Below are 24,622 nucleotides of genomic sequence, written 5' to 3'. Positions count from 1 at the left end.
TTACTTTGAGCTTATTTCTGAAGTTAATTAAGAATATTTTTGGTGAAAATTGCTATAAAGCATTGAAAGATAAATAATTTCAAATGGGATTGGAAATCAGTAATAGCGTGATGTAAATTGTTTATGAAATGTGTGCATAGTCTGCTTCTAAAGGAAGTTACTGTGTGTGGGTCCCCACTATATTCTTTTCTATAATGAGAAAGTTGAACTAAAGATTGTTTTGCTAAAGAAATCTCAAATATTTCTATAAATGAGAGAGGGTAAAAAAGTCTTTGTACAGTGTTATTTATCTGCAATTGTGGTGTGTGTGTGTTAGTTAAAGCAGGACTCTTGTCATACTTCATTTAGTCTCGTGAGGTCATTGATAGCCTTTTGGTGCTGAGTTGGTAAACGGTTGAGGTAGTGATTATTATCAGTAGGAGTAAAGTGCTAATTATCTTTCTGTGATTGCCAGTTTATGCAAATGATAACTACTGCTTACCATGTGTCAGTTAGTCTGGTACTTGTGTGTGTTCATTGCCCTTCACCAAGAGAGAAAGAATGAAACGCCCTTTTGCTAAATTATATTTAAATTCTTTGAGCGTAATGTTTCAAATTGTGGTGTATAATGAGGCTGGCGACCGTGTAGTATTTCATTTACGTGAATTTTACTACTTTCATTACTTACAAAATTAAAGTCTTTCAGTGTTCTACTAATTGCCATAGTAAGGAAATTCATGCTCGATACCCTCTTGTCCATTAGGTTAACTCACGGTCAAACTTAAAATTCCTCCCAGAGGGTAACACTTATTGTGCGTTAACGTAATATTTGGCACAACGTACGTAAATAGGTGTTATAAACTGTTGTAGTTATCGTTAATAATTTAGAAAATATAATAGAAAGTGAAATCACTGTTCATTACCCAGTTTCAACCTTACCATACTACATTTCACAGCCGCACCCGTCAGTGTCTTTACAGTACTTTTCTCATTAAGGTTATTGTTATTCTGCAAAATATCAGATGAAATTTAGATCCAATGTCCTTTCAAGGAAATACTTTCTGATGGTCCCGGTAGTGGATTCCAAGGGGTTGGTGGCTTCTGAAACAGAGAGCAAAATAATGAGATGCAGACGTACTAACAGCAATTCCAAGAGGGCAAAATCCACTACGAGTCCGTGAGATAGGCCCGTTCAGTATCCAAGCAATAACAACAAAGTCTGGATGACACGGTTCGACTAGACAGGCAGAACGAAACCAACATACAGATGCCGGTGGGCTGACTTCTGCAGTTAGCTCCATTGTAATGCTGGTCGCGCTGGCTGAAAAGTGTGTATCTTGGAGCTGGTGAAGATTAACTGTTCAGTCGGTTGGGTTACTACTAAATTCTAGAAGTGACCTGTCGCAGGCGTGTGTCACATTTCCGACATGTTTCGGTTACACTGAGGTGGCAAAAGCCATGGGATACCACCTATTACCGTCCCGTACCTTCTATTTCCCGGCGTAGATCAGTCGTTGGGAACCCCTGCAGGAATATTGAGAAATTCTGCGTCTATAGCAGTCCATAATAGCGAAAATGTTGCTGGTACACAAACTGACCCCTCGGCTACGTTCCCATAAATGTTCGGATAGATTCGTGTGAGGCTATCTTGATGGTCTACTCATTCTCTTGAGCTGTCCCTAACGTCCTTCAAACCAGCAGCAAACAAATTTTGCCCGCTACCATCACGAATTGTCATCCATAAAGACTCAATCGTTGTTTGGGATATGAAGTCCATGAATGGCTCCAACAGCCCGCAAATAGCCGAAGCTAACGATTTCCAGCCAATGATCGGTTCACTCGGACGAGAGAACATAGTCTGCGGTCCAGTTCATAGCTTAGTGGGATCTGCGCCCCGTGCGAACCCCACCATCAGCTCCTACCAACTGAAATCAGAACTTATCTGATCAGTCCACGGTTTCCCAGTCGTCTAGGGCCCAACCGATATGGCCACGACCCCTGGAGAGGCGCAGCAGGCGATGTCGTCTTGTTAATAAAGGCGGTCGACGACTACCATAGCCTATTAACGCCAGATTTCGCCGTACTGTGCTAACGTATACGTTCGTCGTGGGTCTTACATCGATTTCACTCAGTGGTGCTTGTTTGTTAGCACTGACAGTTTAACGCCGCTGCTCTCGATTGGTAAGTGAAGGCCGCGGGCCACTGTGTTGCGCGCAATGAGAGATAATGCCTGGAATTTGGTATTGTGGGAACACTCTACTCACTATCGATCTCTGAATACTGAACTCCCTAACGATTTACAAAATGGAATGTCCCATGCTTCTAGCTCCAACCGTCATTACGCGTTCAATATCTGTTAACTCGCATCGTGCGGCCATAATCGCCATCTTTTCACATGAGTTCAAACAACAGCTCCGCCCATCCTCTGCCCTTTTATACTAAGTGTACGAATGCTACCGTCTCCTATGCATGTACTTACCACTAACCCATGCTTTTTTTTCATCTCATTGTATAACTTACATTATATTACAGCTATGCCAATCTTTTAGTTACCAGGGTGATTGAAAACGTAAGTTTCGTTGAATGCTACATTGTAATTCAAAGTGACACAGATTTTTCTATATAGTCACAAAGTCTCAAACAGCGGTAGAAATCCATTGCTTGTGTGAAGGTCCTAATCAATGGAAATTCTCTTTCTTCTCAAATGTTATTTCAGTTTGCCTAAAAGAGGGAAATCGTAAGGTGCAAAAACTGTACGGCCGATGCTTCCAGATCTCCTATCAAAACGTTGACGCAATGCTAGAACTGTGGGCACCGTGTGGAGTGTTGCAATATCGTGCGGGAGAATTTGCCTAATTTTACGCGCCTCTTGTTCTATACAGTGAGGTGAAAATATCTTCACTTGCAACTTTCCCAGGGTCCATGATCCCCTTCCGCAAAATTCTGTGTTCCATATTGCGCATTCTCAGAAATTTCTTCCTCCAGGTCCAAGTGTGGTAGCAGTTATACTCGTTTAGCTCTGTGTTTTTGTTAGTCTCCTTTCATGTCAACCTTTTTAGCCGGTCATCTATTATTTTGCTTCCAGCGTAGGAAAAAATACTTAATGTCGTCTGTGACATGGTCCCCAGTTTCGATGTTAAGTTTGCTGCTACTCTCATTTCCTGCTACACCTAAATACTTCCGTTCTCCTGGAATTCCTCTCAATCTGTATACTGTGCTCGCCAGTACTCCTCAATTCACCACGTCCAACAAATGTTTCTTGATAGGACACTAAGGTGACATAAGCCATGCACATATACTGACTGGGGTAGTATGGCGTACACAAGGTATAAAAGGGCATTACGTTGGCGCAGCTGTCACTTGTACTGATATCATTCATTTTTAGAGGTTTCCAACGTGATTATGGCCTCACGACTTTAATTAACAGATTTTGCATATGGAATATTCCGAGGTCCAGAGATCAAGAATCTAACGAGAATACCAAATTTCAGGCAATGCCTCTCATCACGGTGTAACCGCCCCACAAAAATGTGAATGACAATAATTACCTCCCCGCAAATAATGTAAATGACTATATTTGAATGTTAATCGGAATAGAGCCAAACGTCGTTGAGCTCCCACAAGACATCGTTACATTGAAATAAAAGCGACTGTACCTTCGCTACAAAAATATTGAAAAATAATGGCCCAATGTAAACTCGACACAAAAATTGAGAAATGAACATTAATCATTAAACCCACAATAATAGGGCAGCATCGCTAACCTTAGGACCTGTGCAATAATTAATCTGATAAATTGATTCTGGGAGGAAAAGCATAGGAAATATTGTTTCAATTGCAATAGTTCTTTTCTTAAAAAACGGTTGCTTTGAAAACAAAATTATTATTGCGGCATTTCTTGAACAAATTAATTACAATTAACATACATTACATTATCAGATGTGCGCAATGCTGCTTCATTACCTTATTTAACAATATACCTCGTCCCGAACCGTGACCAGAGACCCATGTCGACGCCGGCCGACTCCTCACACACCACTTCCGACTGAGTACAACTCGCAACTGAACTCTCGCGCGGTCAAGCGCAGACTAGCCACGATAAAAAAACTCTCTGGTCAGAGATTCTGTCATGCCTCGCCATCGCTGGTAATGAAAACACATGAAACGTACGCGTTTCAACGGACAACGCTATGGCCGACAGCCTTCATTGATTGACCGAGTGCATCGGCGTTTGTGTAGAATCGTCAATGCTAATAGACAAGTAACACTGCGTAAAATATCCACAGAAATCAATGTGGAACCTAGGACGAGAGTATAAGTTACAGTACAGAGTGGCGAAATTTGGTGTTAATAGGGTATGGCAGCAGACGATCGACGTTAGTGCTGTTGGTAACAGCACGTCATCGCCTGCAGCGCCTCTCCAAGGTACGTGACATCGGTTGGAACTTAGAAAATTGGAAAAGCGTAGCCTGGCTGGATGAGTCCCGATTTCGGTTTGTAAGAGCTGACGGTAGGGTTAGAGTATGGCACAGACCACATGAATCCATGGACCCAAGTTGTCAACTAAGCACTGTGCAAGCTGGTTGTGACTGCATAATGGTGAGAGCAGTGTTAGGATGTAGTGGTCTGAGTCCTCTGGTCCAACTGAACCGATCATTGACTGGAAATGACTACGTTCGGACTTGGTACTTCCAGAACATCTGTAGCCAGTCACGGACTTCACGTTACCGGAAATCGATGGAAGTTTTAAGTGTGACAATACGGCGTGCCACCAGGCCACAGTTGTTCTCGAATAGTTTGAAGAACATTCTGAAGAATTCAAGAGAATGATTTTGCCACCCAGATCGCCAGGCGTAAATCCCATTGCACAGACAGCAAAAGGCCATTATTCACAATGTTGAGAATGGCTGTGATGTGGGGTCTGAGTGGTTTACCATCAAGTGGGTGGTGCCACAGGGATCAGTTTTGGGACCACTCCTGTTTCTTATTTATATAAACGATATGCCTTCTAGTACTACTAAAATCACTTGTTAGTAAAGGATGTTGTGTGCAACACTGGCTCAGTTTCAAATTGCTTGGTTCATGACATATGTTCATGGCTTGTAGAAAATAAACTAAAGCTAAATCACAGTAAGACCCAGTTTTTACATTTTCTAACACACACTTCAACAAAACCTGAAGTTTTAATTTCACAGAATGGACATAGCCTATGTTTAGTGAAACTGAACATTTCAAATTTCTAGGTGTTCAGATAGATTTCAAACTGTTGTGGAAAACTCCCATTTAGAATCTTGTTCAAAGAATTAATGCTGTCATTTTTGCTATTCGGAAGGTATACGAAGTGAGTGATCGTTCGACACGAAAATTAGTCTACTTTGCTTATTTTCTTTCGCTTATAAAGTATGGTATTATATTTTGGGGTAACTCTTCCCCTTCTAAACGGATATTTTTGGGTAAGAAATGGGCGGTTCAGGCAATAAATTGTGTAAGTTCACTAACTTCTTGTCGACCCCTGTTCACGAGTCTGGGTATTTTGACACTGGCCTCTCAATATATATGTTCCTTAGTGTCATTTTTGTTAACAGTACTAGCTTACTCCCAAGAACAACTTTCACTCAGAAGAAATGAAACCTGCATTTGGATCGGACTTCCTTCACTCTTGTGCAGAAAGGTGTGCAGTACACTGCTGCATCCATTTTCAATAAGCTACCACTCGAATTCAAAAATCTTAACAGTAATACACTCGCTTTCAAATCGAAGCCGAAGAGTTTCCTCATGGGTCACTCCTATTCTGTCGAGGAGTTCCTTGTTGTATTGTTGATTGCGTTTACTTAAACTTATGGACGGCCTTTTCCCGGGTTCATAAACATTTTATTTTTATCTGGTATTATTTTTATGTTGTAATTTCATGTACTGACACGTTCCATGACCTTGGAGATTTGCTTCTCAATTTGGTCATACGGATCTTGAAGTGTGAATAAATAAATAAATCTATGGGATATAATCAAGAGGCCAGTTCGTGCACAAAATTCTGCACCAACTACATTTTTGCAATTATGGACGGCTACAGAGGCATAATGTAAATATTTCTTCAGCAGTTTTCTATCTGTTTGTTAAGGCCATGGCACGCCGAGTTACTGAACTGCGCTGGGCAAAAATGAGGTATGACACGATATTAGTGGTAATCCATTACTTTAGTCACGTGTATGGCGTTGCGCAGCGACGTTAGTGTTGTGCGCTACAAATCGGCATTAATGATTGCTCTACTGGTCATAAACTCTGCGTACATAATTCATCAAAGGCAAATAAAGCGGTGGCCGTGAATTTTGCTGCTGATGGCGCAACGCTGCACTCCTTCCGCCGAGGCGAGGAGGTGTATCTCCCTTCCATAGACGCTCTTTGTTGCGGGCTTGAAATGATGGATCCACATCTCATCCGACGTAGTGAAGCATCTAGGGAACCCATTGCCTCCCACTGAGTAACTCTCAAGGAATTCCAGAGACGTCATAAACCCTGAGCCTTTGTGTGTAGGACAAAATGATCACGGAACCTATAGTGAGAACAATTTCCGGTACTGCGGGTAATCTCACGGAACCGTCCTCGACGCAGTGGTAATGCCGGTTATCGTAGGAACACCGAAGTTAAGCGCTGTCGGATTTGGCTAGCACGTGGATGGGTCACCATCCGGCTCTGACGAACGTTATTGGTAAGCGGGGTGGTCTCAGCCTTTGTGTAAGACCAGCGGAGGGAGAAGGAGATGTAGTGGATCTGATCGCGAAAACAGTCATTGGGCGGCAGAGCGGTGTGCTGACCATATGCTCCATACAAGTACGCTGATGTATTATGGAATATACAACTGCCATCTGAGATGCGCATCTGCTGAGCAATGTCAGGAGATTAGTTTCTAAGGCCCCGTCGACAACGAGGTCATAAGAAACGGAGCACAAGCTCAGTTTAGGGAAAGGTGAGAAATCGGCCATGACATTTTAAAAGAACCATCCTGGAATTTTTTCTTGAAGCGATTTAGGGAAATCACGGTAAACCTAAGTTACGATGACCGAACGCAGGATTGAACCGTCGTCCTCCCGAATGCAAGTCCACTGTGCTAACCACTGCACCACCTCAGTCGTAATGTCCGTGATAGGTACTCTGCGAATTCTGCGAATCAGTCCCTCGAATGTGTGGACACTGTGAAAGGATCCCGATCGCCCTCTTTCCCCAATATAATCACAAGCAACCTAGCGTCCTTGGTCAGACACCGTTTCACCGTTGCTGAATCCGATATTGCTTTTGATCCGTACACCGCCAGAATTTAGACGTTCTGCCATCAAGAATCGTACTGTCGTTCGTAATTCAACTTCGGAGTACGTTTCCTTTCGCCACACCATTTCACTCGCTCTTTGTGCTACTGCTGTTATCCGTATCGCAGTGGCACTGTATGTGCAGAAAACGGAGTACGTGTACTCCGCTTTGATAATGATCCAGTTATTGTGGCATAATGCTCTTACCGTGCGACGACATTCACTGATAAAAAAAAAATGGTTCAAATGGCTCTCAGCACTATGGGACCTAACATCTGAGGTCATCAGTCCCCTAGAACTTAGAACTACTTAAACCTAACTAACCTAAGGACATCACACACATCCATGCCCGAAGCAGGATTCGAACCCGCGACCGTAACGATCTCGCGGCTCCAGATTGACGCGCTTAGAACCGCTCGGCCACACTGGCCGGCATTCACTGATCAGTCAGAACATTATAATCACCTAGCTAATCTCCGGTATGTTCACTTTCGTCACAGATATAACGACGAAACGTCGTGGTATGGAAGCAATGACTGCCAAGAGTGTCCTACGACTTCCACATCGCTATCAACGTGTTATACACAATGCCGGCGACTACTCGCAAGGTCAGTAAAACTTTGAAACACGTATCTATTTTGTACGAGCTGTAAATAAATAATTGCCACTATTAAAGTTCCGACCCTCGTATATCCTTCTATCGGACTTCCACTTCTTACTTGCAGTGGACATTTAACTCACCTTTAATATTAATAAACACAGTGTTCCACGTAACTCAAAATTCTTTCTATCTCTCTTCGCGACGCGCTTGTGTACTGGACCCTAAGGTTGAAACCACTGTCTCTTAGTGACTACCTGAAAATGAACGTGCGCTGCGATCGGAAAAGTAGCATTGTCGAGACGCGGTGCCCAGCGTATAACCACCTTCCCAAAACACTTGACACACCGGTCCATGAGGTACACTTACTTACCGCATGCACGCATTTATCAACAGGAGAACTGCGAAGAAGGTGCGTTTAATTTGGAGAAGCCATCTCAGTACTCTACCGCTCGACACAAATGTGCAGAATTTCTCTGTATGATTGGTTACCAGTCACTTTGCTCATTCAATATTTCACGAATGTCGCGGCGCGGCAGTTTTTCTGCTTGAAGATGCTGTTCCGTTATTGTTCCCAGAGTCCTGCGTTGCCGATGTTCTCAAATGACCGAAACGCACCGCTGGCAAAAACAAGTTTAGTAACGACCGAAACTTGGCCCGTTATTTACGACTCGGCCGCGTTTCTCCGGCCACATTGCCTCCTCCACTTCACATAACCGTAGCCACTGCTTCGCGACTCTCAGAGATATTTACGGTCCTCGACTTCCGTAGAGAAAATTTCGACCGCTCAGCGGCGGACGTGCATAGTAGCAACTACTGGGTATATCTGCATCCAGTCTGGGTCCGGGACACAATTTTTCCTGCCGTGCATATTATCTAGCATACATATGTAAATCTGTATGCATGTACGTGTTGAACATGTATATTTCCTGTGCCCACAGACATCAATACCTGTGTAACAGCAGAGGAACGCAAAGCCGAAAGGAAATGGAAGGGGGGAAAGGAAAAGAGATTCCGCAAGATTTTATGAAGATTAAATCTCTTTGAACTACTCCGGGACTTAAGTTAGCGAAAAAGGTGTACAAGCGATTTCTGAAAGCCGAAGAGCTGCTGTGTGAACTATAAGCTGAATTTTACTGAATTATGGTAAAGAGAGATTGTTTCTTAAACAGTATTATTGAGAGACACCAGCACATCCAATTGCTTGATTTTTTTTCCTGTTTAATAAGTGACAGCGCACCAGCAGTTATATGTCCCCCGTTTCGATCGTATATGGCTTGAAACCTGCGACTGTGGCAAACTGAAAATATTAGTTCAAAATGACTGTGAGCACTATGGGACTTAACATCTGAGGTCATCAGTCACCTAGAACTTAGAACTACTTAAACCTAACTAATTTAAGGACATCACACACATCCATGCTCGAGGCAGGATTCGAACCTGCGACAGTAGCAGTCGCGCGGTTCCGGACTGAAGCGCCCAAAACCACTCGGCCACAACGGCCGGTAAAGTATTAATGCCACCTCGGTATTCCTTCAGGAAATTTGTTTAATTTGTCAGTTTTTTGTGCTTCAGAGTGTCGATAATTCCTTTCGCTATGTAAGCATATTTAGAGAAGGCTAAAATTGCTGTAACAACCGCCATAAACGTACTTACTCATGTAGCTTTTATCATGGCGGCTTCGGAAAGCAGTAAAAGAAAACAAAACAAATAAAGTGACGAGTATATAGAAAAAAGAACACAGTGTTAACTTTCTTCTTATAAACAGAAAAATTACTTAGAATGGATTATCGAAACAGAAACATTTTGAAAAACATCGACAACGACGCTTTCAATAGCTTTTTTAAAACACTAATGTGCGTTTCGAAGTCACAGCGTCATCATCAGTGCTTCATTTCTAGTGTCATTATTGTCATTGCGATTTCAATGCCAGAATCATGTACTATGAATTTTCTTGATTCCTCTTGCATACGACATTGCAATGAAGTAACTTGCACATTTTTACGCTTTTGTATCAGCAAGGATTGTATTGTATTGTACTGTGTATTAACTGGGGCCTAGAAACGACTGAGAGGCTCCTTCCCCGCCGCAGCCGCAGTGGTCCACGACGACTACCGCAGTCCACTTCACCACTCCGCCGCCCCACACCGAACTACACTTTCAGGGTTATTGTGCGGTTCTGCCCCCGGTGGACTCCCTCCCTTGCACCCCCCTCTTCCACGTACCCTGGGGAACGTCTCACATCAGACGAGTGTAGCCCCTACGTCTGCGCGGTAGAGTAATGGTGGTGGACGCGTACGTGGAGATCTTGTTTGCGCAACAATCGCCGACATAATGTAGCTGAGGCGGAATAAGGGGAACCGGCCCGCATTCGCCGAGGCAGATGGAAAATCGCCTAAGAACCATCCACAGACTGGCTGGCTCACCGGACCTCGACACAAGTCCGCCGGGTGTATTCGTGCCAGGGACCAGGCGCTCCTTCCTAATACGGAAAGCCGTGCGATAGACCTCACGGCTAACCGGGCTGGCATCAGCAAGGATTACATGATACCTGAAGCTGTGATGGTGAAATCTATGCCATTGTATTAAAAGTTCCCGTCTGTCTTTTTCGTCTGTCTTTTTCCCGTCTGTCTTTTTCGTTTAATTGCGCATTGTACTTACCTGTATAGCGTTTATATAAGATAGTTCAATTGTGAAAGAGCAGATTCAGGCTTTATTATCCATCTCACGAACTTTAAATTTTTTTGTCGACCAGTTTTGGTGGAAAAAAGTGCGAAATTTTTTGTGGCACATCGTGCAATATTCCCTCTTCAGCCACTATACTTTCACGAAGTTCCGATACATGGTGGCGCTAACTTAGCCTTCAAAATGGCGTCTGCAATGGCGATGCGTTCCAAGCAGAGAGCTCCCACTGAATTCCATATGGCAGGAAACCAGAAAACCGTGGATATTCATAGGCGCTAGCAGAATGTCTACAGAGAGTTAACAGTGAACAGAATCACGTGAATTGATGAGCTAAACATCTCTCATTATCGCAACAAGGGCGGGCAGATCTGTACGGTTACCCACGTACTGGCTGTCCTCACACAACTGTGCCTCTTGCAAAGTTGGAACAAGCGGACATTCTCATTCGAAGAGGTGATCGCCGGATTACAGTCAAACACTACGCTGCTCAACTGGACATCTTGGTGGTATTGCTGACACACTCGTCCACCAGTTGCACTTCTCAAAGGCGTCTGCAGCTAGGTTCCGCGCCGCTTAACGGAAGACCATAAGAGGGAACGAAGGACCATCTGCGCGGAATTGCTTGCGAATGACGAGGCTGCTCGTAACAATTTTTGTCGAACATGGTGACAAGCGATAAAAAACATGGGTTCACCACATCGAACTGGAAACAAAACGGCAATCCATGGAGTGGCGCCATTCCACCACTCCTCCGAAGAAAAGTGCAACGTCGCATCCTTAGCTAGTAAAGTCATGGCGACATCCTTCTGGGACTCTGAAGGGGTTATTCTGTTTGATGTCCTCCCTCGTGGTGCAACGATCAACCAATAACTGCTCCCCTCAGGAAACTGAAGAAACGACTTCAGAGCGTACGTCGGCATTAAAATACAAACGAACTTCTCCTTTTTCCTGACAACGCAAGGCCTCACATAAGTCTCTGCATCCGAGAGGAGCTCACAAAACACCATTGAAATGTTCTTCCTAATTCACTGTACAGCCTAGATCCCTCACGCTCCGACATCTTTGGCTCAATGTAGGAAGCTCTCCGCGGAAAGCAGTACGCGGATAATGAGTTCTATTGATTGAGCAAAACATGGCTCTGACGTTGTCGAGCAGAGCTGCACCATGCGCTCACACAGGCTCTCTCAGTGAGTTAGCGTGAGGCCGTTGCACTGAACCGCGATTATATTGAAAACTAGGGTTCTTTAGCTTAAAGAATGGGACCGTGCGAGGTGGCGCAGTGGTTAGCACACTGGACTCGCATTCGGGAGAACGACGGTTCAATCCCGTCTCCAGCCGTCCTGATTTAGGTTTTCCGTGATTTCCCTAAATCGTTTCAGGCAAATGCCGGGATGGTTCCTTTGAAAGGGCTCGGCCGATTTCCTTCCCAATCCTTCCCTAACCCGAGCTTGCGCTCCGTCTGTAATGCCCTCGTTGTCGACGGGACGTTAAACACTAACCACCACCACCACCTAAAGAATGGGGAAGAACGTGAATAAAATAAAAGTGCTTTCAGAAATAAGTGTGTTGCATCACTTATTGAAATCTTACGACAGTGCCGATGAGAAACAGTTCAAATTGCAGAAATGAAACGACATTCCAGGACTGGAAAGAATAGTGTCACATTTTATACAGAATTTTCAGCTGAATTAGCACCCATTTTAATCATTATGTACTGTAGATGCATCGAACAGAGACCTGAAAAAAATAAGACTAAACTCCGCCCAAACAGGTCGTGAATGCCTAACGGTACCGACGGGCCGCCGTGTCATCCTCAGCCCACAGGCGGCACTGAATGCGGATATGGAGGGGCATGTGGTCAGCACACCGCTCTCCCAGCCGTATTTCAGTTTACAAGATTGGGGCCCCTACTTTCCAATCAACCAGCTCCTCAGTTTGACTCGCAAGGGCTTAGTGCGATCTCGTTGCCAACAGCTCTCGGCAGACTGGACGGTCACCCATCGGTGATCTGACGAGAACCGGTGTTACCACTGTGGCAAGGCCGTTGGCCACAGAAACCTATATCCGGTGGTTACAAGCGAAAACACAACAGCAGTTTGCAAATAAACTAGCAGGGTGCCCACCGAACTGTCGCCAAATTTCATTGATGTCCATGTGTCGTAAAATCTTATAATGTATCCTAAGGCCAACTTTAAGTATACCAAATAGAATGAATCCTAAGACCAACCTTCACCACATCGAATGACGTCATCGAAGCAGATCAACTTTGTTTCTGAAAATATCTTTCACCGGAAATCTCATTCATACGTCTCTTACACGACTTCTTGATAACTATGGACTAAGGAAATGAGGTATACGAAATATTATTTAACGTTCAAGAAGCATTTGACACACAATCACACCAAAGTGAGCCGTGCTGTTGCTCGCGTTGTTCCCGTGTGTAGGTTTCTGCTAGTCCGTATCGTTTAGTTGGCGTGGTTGCGTTGTTTGCCTTATTCTCGTGTTCACTGGCGCCACTCGGTTTCGTAAGCGTTGCCTGTCCGCTGTCCGCTGTCCGCTAGTGGCAGCAGCGGCGCTTATCGATATGTAGTTCTGCTGCCCTATCTTTGGGGGGTCCTCGTGCATTTTCCTTGTGGTGTGAGTGGAGAGTTTGGTTGGGGACGCGGGAGCAGCGAAGTCCGCACAAAACGATAACACGCTGGCGGCGTGTATGGACTGTCGGATCAAAGGGCAGTGGTCACGAGGGTGTAAGACCTCGTCGAAGCCGGATCATGCATGTTTAAGTTGAGTGCATTGCAATTCGCGTAGAGAAACCGCCACCATTGTGAAATCTCGCGATTCCCCAGTGACTTGGGTTCGTGTTGCTCCTCGTAGTGTCGCCAACGCGAAATGCAGCGAGTGGAATATCTGGGGAAGGCGGATCTGATTGTCATCCTGAGCTTCTAATTACTATTTACTATATTTAGCTTCTTACATTGTTAAGTTCAACCAGCAGTATTTTTTTGTCTTGCCTGCCATTTTGGTGTGTCTGGTGAGGCGTGTAAGTTTGACAGCTTCTTGATTGTATGTTGTGTGGCGTTCTCCTACCTTAGTGGCAGTCAGTCCTTCTTGTTCCGAGCGCTCTAAGCACAGTATTCTGCGGGCGGAGCCCAGACCGGCGGTTCCGGCTTCGGCGTAATTTTACATATTGTATTTGTTTTGTTGGATGTCAGGTAGCCTCATCAAGATTATCATTAGTCGCTCGTTAGACTGCCACTAGTCCGAGTTGTCATCTTGTGGTCTGAATGCAACTCCTGGCTGCCTTCTCTTCCCTCGTGAAAGTGTTTTTGGTGAGATCTACTCAGAGGTAGATTCCCGGAGCACTGTCTGTCACTGGCCCTTGTGTTTTATTTTATTATTGTATTATTAAGTTACGATCATTTGTCTCACTTGTTTGGTGATCTGTTTCTTTCCTTTTTTTTGCTTTTGCTATGCCATTCGCCGTTTGACAGTATATTTGTTAATTTTTTTATATAATTACCATTTTGGCGTTATAGGCCTTCAGCCGTGATTGTGGTTACTTGCTTTAAAATTCTGATTGCGACCACATTGGCTTGTTTTTCAAAATAATTTGCTGCCTGTATTTTATGTATGTTCGTTTAATTTTTTGTAATTGCTGTTCTCGCGTTGAAGTCGTTGAGCCGTGACTGTGGTTACTTGCCTTAAAATTCTGATTGCGGATTGAGGATGTACTCGATTCTGCTGTCACCAAACGGCTCGGGATGAATCTACAGCTCGTGACGGTCAGCAGATTGTCATCGAATCATAGACCTGTCCTGGCAAAACTGTCATGAACGAGATATTAGCCTCGACGTGTCTACCGGGAAACTCAATTCCCGCCTTATTTGAACAACAATAAAGCTCCTGCATTGGAGGTCTTGTCACTAGCCCATGTCGATTACGTATTGACTATCTCAAACGTAAAATTCAGAATGCTCACCTGCTGTTCTCAACTATGGTGGAGAACCGCAGTACCTGCGACCCACTGCCTCCTTTGCTTGAAGAACTTCGCTTGCAGAAGAATCACTCTTGTAAACTGTAGTAATGGATGAGAAACCCGGCTTACCGTCGACGGTTACACAGACCGGAGAGGTGGTTCCACTGTCGGCTTCTGAAATGGCGTATGGAGACGAGGGAGGCCAAGATATCTTCCATCCTCCAAAAGGCCACAGAATAATGGAAGCTGGTCAAGATGTTATTGGCTGACCACACTCTTGATAGACCGCTCCAGGGCCCCCAAGGTCTTACAAACGACCATCTTGCTATGGCGGAAACATTTGTTACAGCCTTCGAACAATAGTCGACGCTCTCGCAGGAACCGATCACTGTTACGCAGAGAGAGTATAAATTTACTATCTTCTGACTTGCCAACACAGAAATTTAGGAGATACCACCGAAAATAACAACGGACAACTCTTATTCGAGCCGGCCGCGGTGGCCTTGCGGTTCTAGGCGCTGCAGTCCGGAGCCGCGCTGCTGCTACGGTCGTAGGTTCGAATCCTGCCTCGGGCATGGGTGTGTGTGATGTCCTTAGGCTAGTTAGGTTTAAGTAATTCTAAGTTCTAGGGGACTGATGACCACAGCAGTTGAGTCCCATAGTGCTCAGAGCCATTTGAACATTTGAACTCGTATTCGATCTACTGACAACCGAACCGTGGAGCAGACTTCCAATCAATCAGCCGACATATATAGGATACGCAGGCCTCTCCACTCCAGACCACATCATATACACCCCATGCTTACAAAAAACCATAATACACCAGGAAACAGGCTCAACAATAACAAGTAACCACTTGCCAATACTGTTCACAACCAACGCAGCACTCCCCCTCCCCCCCCCCCCCCCCCACCACCACCTCCAAGACCCGAAACACGAACGATCAGAAACTACAGAGCAGCAGACTGGGAGGGGTACAAGCAAAAAATACGGAATGAACTATCCGACCCAATAACGATTACAAACAACCAGGACCTAGAAACGGTCACTAGCAAAATGGAATCGACAATCCAAATCGCAATCGAAGAAAACATCCCAAAGAAAGTGATACAAAGATAGAAGCCCACAATCCCACAGACAGCACTAGTCCTCATAAGAGAAAAGAAAAGGGTGTACAGGGAGTCCGCAGCTCGTGGTCGTGCGGTAGCGTTCTCGCTTCCCACGCCCGGGGTCCCGGGTTCGGTTCCCGGCGGGGTCAGGGATTTTCTTTGCCTCTTGATGACTGGGTGTTGTGTGATGTCCTTAGGTTAGTTAGGTTTAAGTAGTTCTAAGTTCTAGGGGACTGATGACCATAGATGTTTAGCCCCATAGTGCTCAGAGCCATTTGAACCATTTTGTACAGGGAAATCCAAAGAACCAATGACCCCACACTGAAACCAATCTGGAACAGACTAAACGCAAGGATAAAACGAACAATATCCGAATACAGGCAAGAAAAATGGACTGAGACATGCAAAGAACTAGACTACAGGGACGGTGGCAAATTTTGGCACAGGTTTAAAACACTCCCAGGCCAGAAAAAAAACAACGCACCATGCCTGTTAATCGACAACGAGCCAACCACTGATGCCAGGAAAATAGCGCAGGAGTCCAAAAACAACTTAGAAGTAATACACTCATATCCACAAGACCCGAGATTCGACGAAAACCACCGACTAGCGACGGAACAGACCATACACGGAATACTAAACGCACCCACAGTAGACGGGGAGGAAGAAGAAAAGCTCACATCACAAATCATCGAAAACGAAGTAATAGAAGCAATAATGACAGGCAGGGACTCGGCACCGGTAGAAGGCGGAATTCGCAGATTACACCTCAGGAAACCCCCCCCTAGGGACAGTAGCGCCAATACTAACAAAGGTATTTAACTACTGTTTAACCAGGGAAACGACACCAGAGGCATGGAAGAAAGGGAAAATCATCATGATACCCAAACCGAACAAGCCGAAAACAAATGTCAACTCATACAGGCCTATCACCCTGGTTAACGTAATAGGAAAAACGTATGGAAGAATAATAACGGATCGAATCAGCAAATGCGTGGAAAACAAGAACATAATACCCACTATCCAAGCGGGATTCCTCAAAAACCACTCCAGAAATGATCCGCTCATGAGGCTATCCACCGATGTCACACAGGGGTTTAACACCAGCCAATGCACCCTGGCCATATTTTTAGACATCGAACGAGCCTTCGATAAAAAATGGCACAGCGGCCTGCTAACACAGCTAACCGATCTAGGAATCCCCACAAAAATGGTCAGGGTAATAAAAGGACAAATAACCGAAAGGCAATGTCGGGTACATGAAGGAAACGAAACGTCGGACTACTTCACACCACAGGCTGGCGTACCGCAGGGAGCCATCATTTCCCCATTGTTATATACCGTTTACACGGCGAACATTCCGACCAAAGACGGCAATAAAGAAGCAGTAGCCTTATACGCTGATGATACGGCGTACTGGGTCACAGACCGATAAACACAGACAATACAGAGAAAGGCAAGTGCGTATTTAAACAAACTAGAAAAATGGATGGCAAAAAACAGGATAAAACCCAACCCCAACAAGACTCAAATGGTACTTTTTCGGCACCGAAACCTAACCAAAAAGCGAAACCAAGACGAAAGAGACATAAGACTAGCACTATGGGGTACCCCACTTCAGCTAGGAAACGCCGCCAAATATCTAGGCATCTATTGCGATAAATACCTGAACTGGCATACCCATCAACAAGATGTACTCAATAGGATAAGGAAAAGGCAGGGACTCATCAGGCAGCTACGAGGACGATTCGACGGTTGTAGCACACACACAGCAATACACACTTATAAAACGTTTATAAGACCACTACGAGTACGGGGCCCCAGCACTAGGAGGAATGACAGCCACAACAGCCAACAAAACGTACACGACAGAAAGACGACTCCTACGGAGCTTCCTCAAATTGCAAAACACCACACCAAGCACCGAAGTATACAGAACAGCCAAGATCACGCCGCTGCAAACACGCTTAGCCAAACTAAGAGCGAAATACGGCAAAAAAATACTACAGAACCGTCCCGACTTAGAACACATATACAAGAAAGCCAAAATATAAATACATTCATCCAAACAGGATAGTGGCACAAAATACTACCAAAACATTCCCTGAACTAGCGCCAAGAATGGCGCCCCTCATCGAAGGCGAAGAAACACCACCACACCTAGATGAGAGACAAGACGAAGAATAGAACAACCGCAGACGCAGCCAACAAGATCACAGCAAACAAGAAGAAGACGAAAAATCTACAAACATAACAACCATTGTAGTAACCAGTAACTGCACAGAGCAGTGGGATCTGTACTTAAGCATAAGAGTAGAATAATTAAACATACATAATATAAACTAGTTTTAAGCAACCAACTTAGCGTTATATTCAATTAAACAAATGACAACCCCCAAAATTGAAAGAAAATAAAGTTAATAAAATAAATATGTGTAATCCTAAGGCTGAATAGAGCAAAAAGAAGCTCTCTAGCAGCCCGCCCTATCCCCCTCAGGGAGGGGAATGAAAAGATTTTTAAAAAATAAAAAAATAAAAAAAATTAAAAAAACTTGCCAACAACCGCTCTTAACGGCGTCCAGCAAAGTGAGGACTGTTGTCAGAAAACTGAATGGGAATAGGGCCCCCGATGTGGACAACGCAAATAAACCACACCTGAAGCACTTGTCTCATAAAGCCTTGGTGGTCCTTACTAGGATTTGTAATGGCTGTCTTCTTACTCTTTTCCATCCGCGTCAAAGATCCCTAAGGCGGCCCTGATTTCCAAGCTGCAGAAGGATTGATACTTGTTGCTAACTGCTACCGAACTTATCAGTCTTCTTAGCGGCTTGAACAAAGCGTTTAAGACGGTCCCGTCATTTGGAGCCCCTTATTGCAGACGGTACGATTCGAGTGGATCAGTCTGGGTTCCAACCTAAGCTCTCTGCAGAGTTACAACCTATATGTTTGGCCGGAATCGTGACACGGAACTTAAATATGAATTAAGCCACTGCTGCAAACTTTCCAGAAATCGCTAACGCCTACGACAAAGTTTGGATGGGCAACTGCTCCGCAAGCTACATGAGAATATGCCAAGACTGTTACTTGAAACTTATTGCAAGTTTTCTTATCAATCGCCAGACTTCCGGACAGAGAGTGCGTTGCTGCCTCAGGATTCCGTGTTCCCCCGATCGTACTTTACATCTACATTAATGACATGCTGAATGTTAAAGGGTTCCAAATAGCGTCATTTTCTGCTGATGGCACAGCTTTTGTGCCGGCCGATGTGGCCGAGCGGGTTCTAGGCGCTTCAATTTGGAACTGCGTGACGCTACTGTCGCAGGTTCGTATCCTGTCTCAGGCATGGACGTGTGTGATGTCCTTAGGTTAGTCAGGTTTAAGTAGTTGTAAGTTCTAGGGTACTGATGACCTCAGATGTTGAGTCCCATAGTGCTCAGAGCCATTTGAACCATGTTTCAACAGCCTTTGTCACCAGCGGGCGACAAGCGTAGGCCAATATCAGGCGCTTACAGATCAGTTGCACGGACGACACGGCATCTCCGTGTAGGACTATCTAATCTAGTAGGAAACAGCCTTTTCGTACTAATTTGTGATTATATGGGCAACATACCCCTGTATCTGGGGGTCACCTTGGGTAAACAGTTTGTTCTCCATACACACAATGATGCACTTCAGATTAAGGAGTATGGCATGGCCAAGCACCTCAGCCCATTTTTACGACTACTTAATGAAACATCTAACTGAAACGATGGCTATACAAAGCGATCGTCCTCTCTACGATCCTGCGTGGCAGCAGCACAACTCAAATCGTCCACCTACAGGTTCTCCAAAATAAGGCACTCGGTGGTTAATGAGTGGCACTTGGTGCGCTCGCATGATCGACCTACATGCAGACACGATCATGGAAGCAGTACTTAAACTGACGGCTTTGTTGTACCACATGGCTGATGTCTTGTGAGACTTCGTACATATCTTATACACTCTCAGCAGGATTGTTCCTCTCTCGTGGCACATGTGAGCCAGTCATTCATCAAGTTCTCTGGGCCACACGCCGACAGCAGTAACGGCCAACCAATTTGATATCTGGATAAGGAACCATTGTCGGACAGTCGCCATGCTGTGTTATATTTGTAATCTCTTCCACGCTTAAGGCAGTGACTTCTCCTTCAGACTTGAACCTTTGCTGAGGCCACGACGCCTTGCGTTGTTAACTCCAGAACATTTCGGCATCTTATTGTTTGCCTTCCTTCTGGGGACTCAAGAGTACCAAACGGACAGGTAACTCAAAACTCCACGTAGGAGACTTATGTTCTTGAATATTGAATAAACTTGTTCTACATGATTTACCTGTGCAGTGGTCTCATTGCGCGTCAACCAGCATAAACGCGTAAGTTTGGCTTTACAAATTCATAATCTATCTCGCAGATCATCTATGAAGTTTCTTTCTCTCCTATTAAAACTAACTATTATGGGTTGTAGAAAAGGTGCAGTACTCAAGAATGAGATGTACTACAATATTTGAACACAATAAATTACACAACACGTCCAATTAATTTTGACACCAGTCGTCCCCACTCACATCACCAAGGAGATTAATGAGTTTGTTCTTAAATTACTGTGTTGTTGTTGTGGTCTTCAGACCCGAGACTGGTTTGATGCAGCTCTCCACATCTACTCTATCCTGTGCAAGCTGCTTCATCTCCCAGTACGTACTGCAGCCTACATCCTTCTGAATCTGCCTAGTGTATTCATCTCTTGCTCTCCCTCCACGACTTTTACCCTCCACGCTGCCCACCAATACTAAATTGGTGATCCCTTGATGTCTCAGAACACGTCCTACCAACCGATCCCTTCTTCTACTCAAGTTGTGCCACAAATACCGCTTCTCCCCAGTTCTATTCAATACCTGCTCATTAGTTATGTGATCTACCCATCTAATCTTCGGCATTCTTCTGTAGCACCACATTTCGAAAGCTTCTATTCTCTTCTTGTCCAAACTATTTATCGTCCACGTTTCGCTTCCATACATGGCCACACTCCATACAAATACTTTCAGAAACGACTTCCTGACACTTAAATCTATACTCGATGTTAACAAATTTCTCTTCTTCAGAAACGCTTTCCTTGTCATTGCCAGTCTACATTTTATATTCTCTCTACTTCGACCATCATTAGTTATTTTGCTCCCCAAATAGCAAACCTCCTTACTACTTTAAGTGCCTCATTTCCTAATCTAATTCCCTCAGCATCACCCGATTTAATTCGACTACATTCCATTATCCCCGTTTTGCTTTTGTTGATGTTCATCTTATATCCTCCTTTCAAGACACTATCCACTCCGTTCAACTGCTCTTCCAAGTTCCTCGCCGTCTCCGACAGACTCACAATGTCATCGGCGAACCTCAAAGTTTTTATTTCGTCTCCATGGATTTTAATACCTACTCCGAATTTTTCTTTTGTTTCATTATTGCTTGCTCAATATACAGATTGAATAACATCGGGGAGAGGCTACAAACCTGTCTCACTCCCTTCCCAACCACTGCTTCCCTTTCATGTCCCTCGACTCTTATAACTGCCATCTGGTTTCTGTACAAATTGTAAATAGCCTTTCGCTCCCTAATTTTACCCATGCCATCTTCAGAATTTGAAAGAGAATATTCCAGTCAACATCGTCCAAAACTTTCTCTAAGTCTACAAATGCTAGAAACGTAGGGTTGGCTTTTCTTAATCTATATTCTAATATAACTTGTAGTGTCAGTATTGCCTCACGTGTTCCAACATTTCTACGGAATCAAAACTGATCTTCCCCGAGGTCGGCTTCTACCAGTTTTTCCATTCGTCTGTAAAGAATTGGCATTCGTATTTTGCAGTCGTGACTTATTAAATTGATAGTTCGGTAATTTTCACATCTGTAAACATCTGCTTTCTTTTGGATTGGAATTATTATATTCTTCTTGAAGTCTGAGGGTATTTCGCCTGTCTCATACATTTTGCTCACAAGATGGAAGAATTTTGTCAGGACTGGCTCTCCCAAGGCTGTCAGTAGTTCTAATGGAATGTTGTCTACTCCCGGGGCCTTGTTTCGACTTAGGTCTTTCAGTGCTCTGTCAAACTCTTCACGCAGTATCACATCTAACATTTCATCTTCATCTACATCCTCTTCCATTTCCATAATATTGCCATCCAGTACCTCGCCCTTGTATAGACCCTCTATATACTCCTTCCACAATTCTGTTTTCCGTTCTTTGTTTAGAACTGGGTTTCCATCTGAGCTCTTGATATTCATACAAGTGGTTCTCTTTTCTCCAAAGGTCTCTTTAATGTTCCTGTAGGCAGTAGCTATCTTACCCCTAGTGAGATAAGCCTCTACATCCTTACATTTGTCCTCTAGCCATGCCTGCTTAGCCATTTTCCACTTCCTGTCGATCTTGATTTTGAGACGTTTGTATTCCTTTTTGCCTGCTTCATTTGCTGCATTTTTATATTTTCTCCTTTCATCAATTAAAGTCAATATTTCTTCTGTCACCCAAGGATTTTTACTAGCCCTTGTCTTTTTACCTACTTGATCCTCTGCTGCCTTCACTACTTCATCCCTCAAAGCTACCCATTCTTCTTCTACTGTATTTCTTTCTCCCAGTCTTGTCAATTGCTCTCTTATGCTGTCCCTGAAACTCTGTACAACCTCTGGTTCTTTCAGTTTATCCAGGTCCCATCTCCTTAAATTTCCACCTTTAAGCATTTATTTGCAGTTTCTTCAGTTTTACTGTGTTATACATATCAAATAACGCTTTCTGTGTATAATTATATCTAATTACTAAAGACAGTGTTGTGAAATTGTATGAAATATGTTTCCATGCTTAGGCGAATTATTTTAAATTTTACAACTGGTATCGTGTCTAGCAGAGGGACTTCGACTCACACACATGATTCAGCATTTCTTATTATCTTATTTTCTTTACTAGCCTACAGTGATAGAGGAAAATCTTGTCTGTGTCTCGAGGACGATACAGGAGATCTTCCATCATCTTCGATAACAGCATGTCGGAAGGGGACCAACTCTTTTGCGTGATCGATTCCGTATCTCACATGTATCGCACCATGTCTGATGGCGGTGCTTTGTCAAGCGAATTTAATTTCTTTCGACTCAGCAATTATTTATCTTTACACGTGCCACTTGCGAGGCCGTTAGCATTTCAGAGCAGTGACTTATTTCGATGATGAAATTTCGAAACAAACAGTCCAAAATTTCAGCTCTCAGTATTTCATCTTCCCTTCGATACGTGGACGTGAAATAGTGCTTTCCAGCAGTCAGCAACGATTTACAGAGCATCATTTATATAAAACGTACTCCCATTTTTTTACATATTATATCTCGGTATAAAAGACTGTCGACTCTTAAAATGCAACTTTCATGACAAGTGATCGACATAACAAACTGCCACAAAAAAACCAATGGCGAAAAACTGTGACTCGGTAACATATTCAGAAAACTTTTATGTCAATTGACTTTGCCTGCGGAAGACTAAGCAACTGTAACTCCAGTTAATTCGAAGCCACAATGAAAACTTTGCAGAAACGAACTCTTTTCCAAAACTAACACAAAGCGTAAACAGGATTTCGTGATTAATGCCAAATGACTGCTACGATAATGCAAATTTTTAATCATCTGTAATATTTTATACTTGTGGGACTTAGTAATACGGTTCTGACAGGCACAAAGGATAAGATTGATATGTTGGCGAAGACTATGTAGGAAAATATATTAGTGAATTAAAACATACAGAAGAATGCTGAAGTTTAGATGGGTAGATCACATAACTAATGATGAAGTATTGAATAGAATTGGGGGAAGAGGAGTTCGTAGCACAACTTGAGAAGAAGAAAGCACCGCTTAGTAGGACATGTTCTGAGGCATCAAGGGATCACAAATTTAGCATTGGAGGGCAGCGTGGAGGATAAAAATCGTAGAGGGAGACCAAGAGATGAATACACTAAGCAGATTCAGAAGGATGCAGGTTGCAGCAAGTTCTGGGAGATGAAGAAGCTTGCACAGTATAGGGTAGCATGGAGAGCTGCATCAAACCAGTCTCAGGACTGAAGACCACAACAACAACAACATCAACAACTAGAACACTGATATGGCAAGGCATTACGGCCACCTGCTTAATATTGTGTCTGTCCGTCTTTTGTAAGAATACATCACTGCTTCTGCGTGTCAGGGATCGACCAGTTTGTTGGTAGGTTTGTGGAGGTAAGTTGGCATTCAACGTCCACCCACAGGTCATGTAATTCGGGTAGGTAACGGACCGCTGTTTTGCGTACGCGGTGAATAGGACCGGTAGCGACCCAGGTGGGTTCCGTAGGGTTAACATCAGCCGAATTTGGTCACCGAGACATCAACGTGAGTTCAGTGTAATGCACCTCAAGTCAGTGTAGCACGGGTCCGGCTCCGAGACACGGACAATTATACTGCTGAAACCGGACATTTCCGCGATGGAGACCTCAAGCATGAAGGGTTTCAGGTGGTTCGCAGCTATCAGCATGTCTTCGATTAATAGCACACGTCACACGCAAGCGCAGGCGAATGTCTCCCATAAGATAATACTGATACCGCCAGCCTGCGTCCGTGGCGCATTTCCACGTTTCGTGGCACCGTTCTCTTCGATGACGGTGTTTGTGGAGACGGCCTTCCATCTAGTGTAGCAAAAACGTGATTCACCCAAAGAGTCGACAAGATTCCTTTGATCGACTGTCAATCCAGATGGTCCCGTGCCCACTTCAATCGTAACAGACAAAGTCTTCTATCCTAGTTTAAAGTGCAGGTAAGCCTACTAAACCCACATTCTGTAAAGAATCGTGGATTTCCAACCATTTAGCCCTAGTAGTAGTTTCACTGTCCTACCTCGTTCCGTAGATTCTCACGACAGAAACATGTAAACACTTGACCGGCTTCGCCAGTTTCGAGGTGCTAGTT

The sequence above is a fragment of the Schistocerca piceifrons genome, chromosome 1 (assembly GCF_021461385.2).
Source record: "Schistocerca piceifrons isolate TAMUIC-IGC-003096 chromosome 1, iqSchPice1.1, whole genome shotgun sequence".
NCBI classification, from domain to species: domain Eukaryota; kingdom Metazoa; phylum Arthropoda; class Insecta; order Orthoptera; family Acrididae; genus Schistocerca; species Schistocerca piceifrons.
This window is presented reverse-complemented; position numbering follows the sequence as displayed.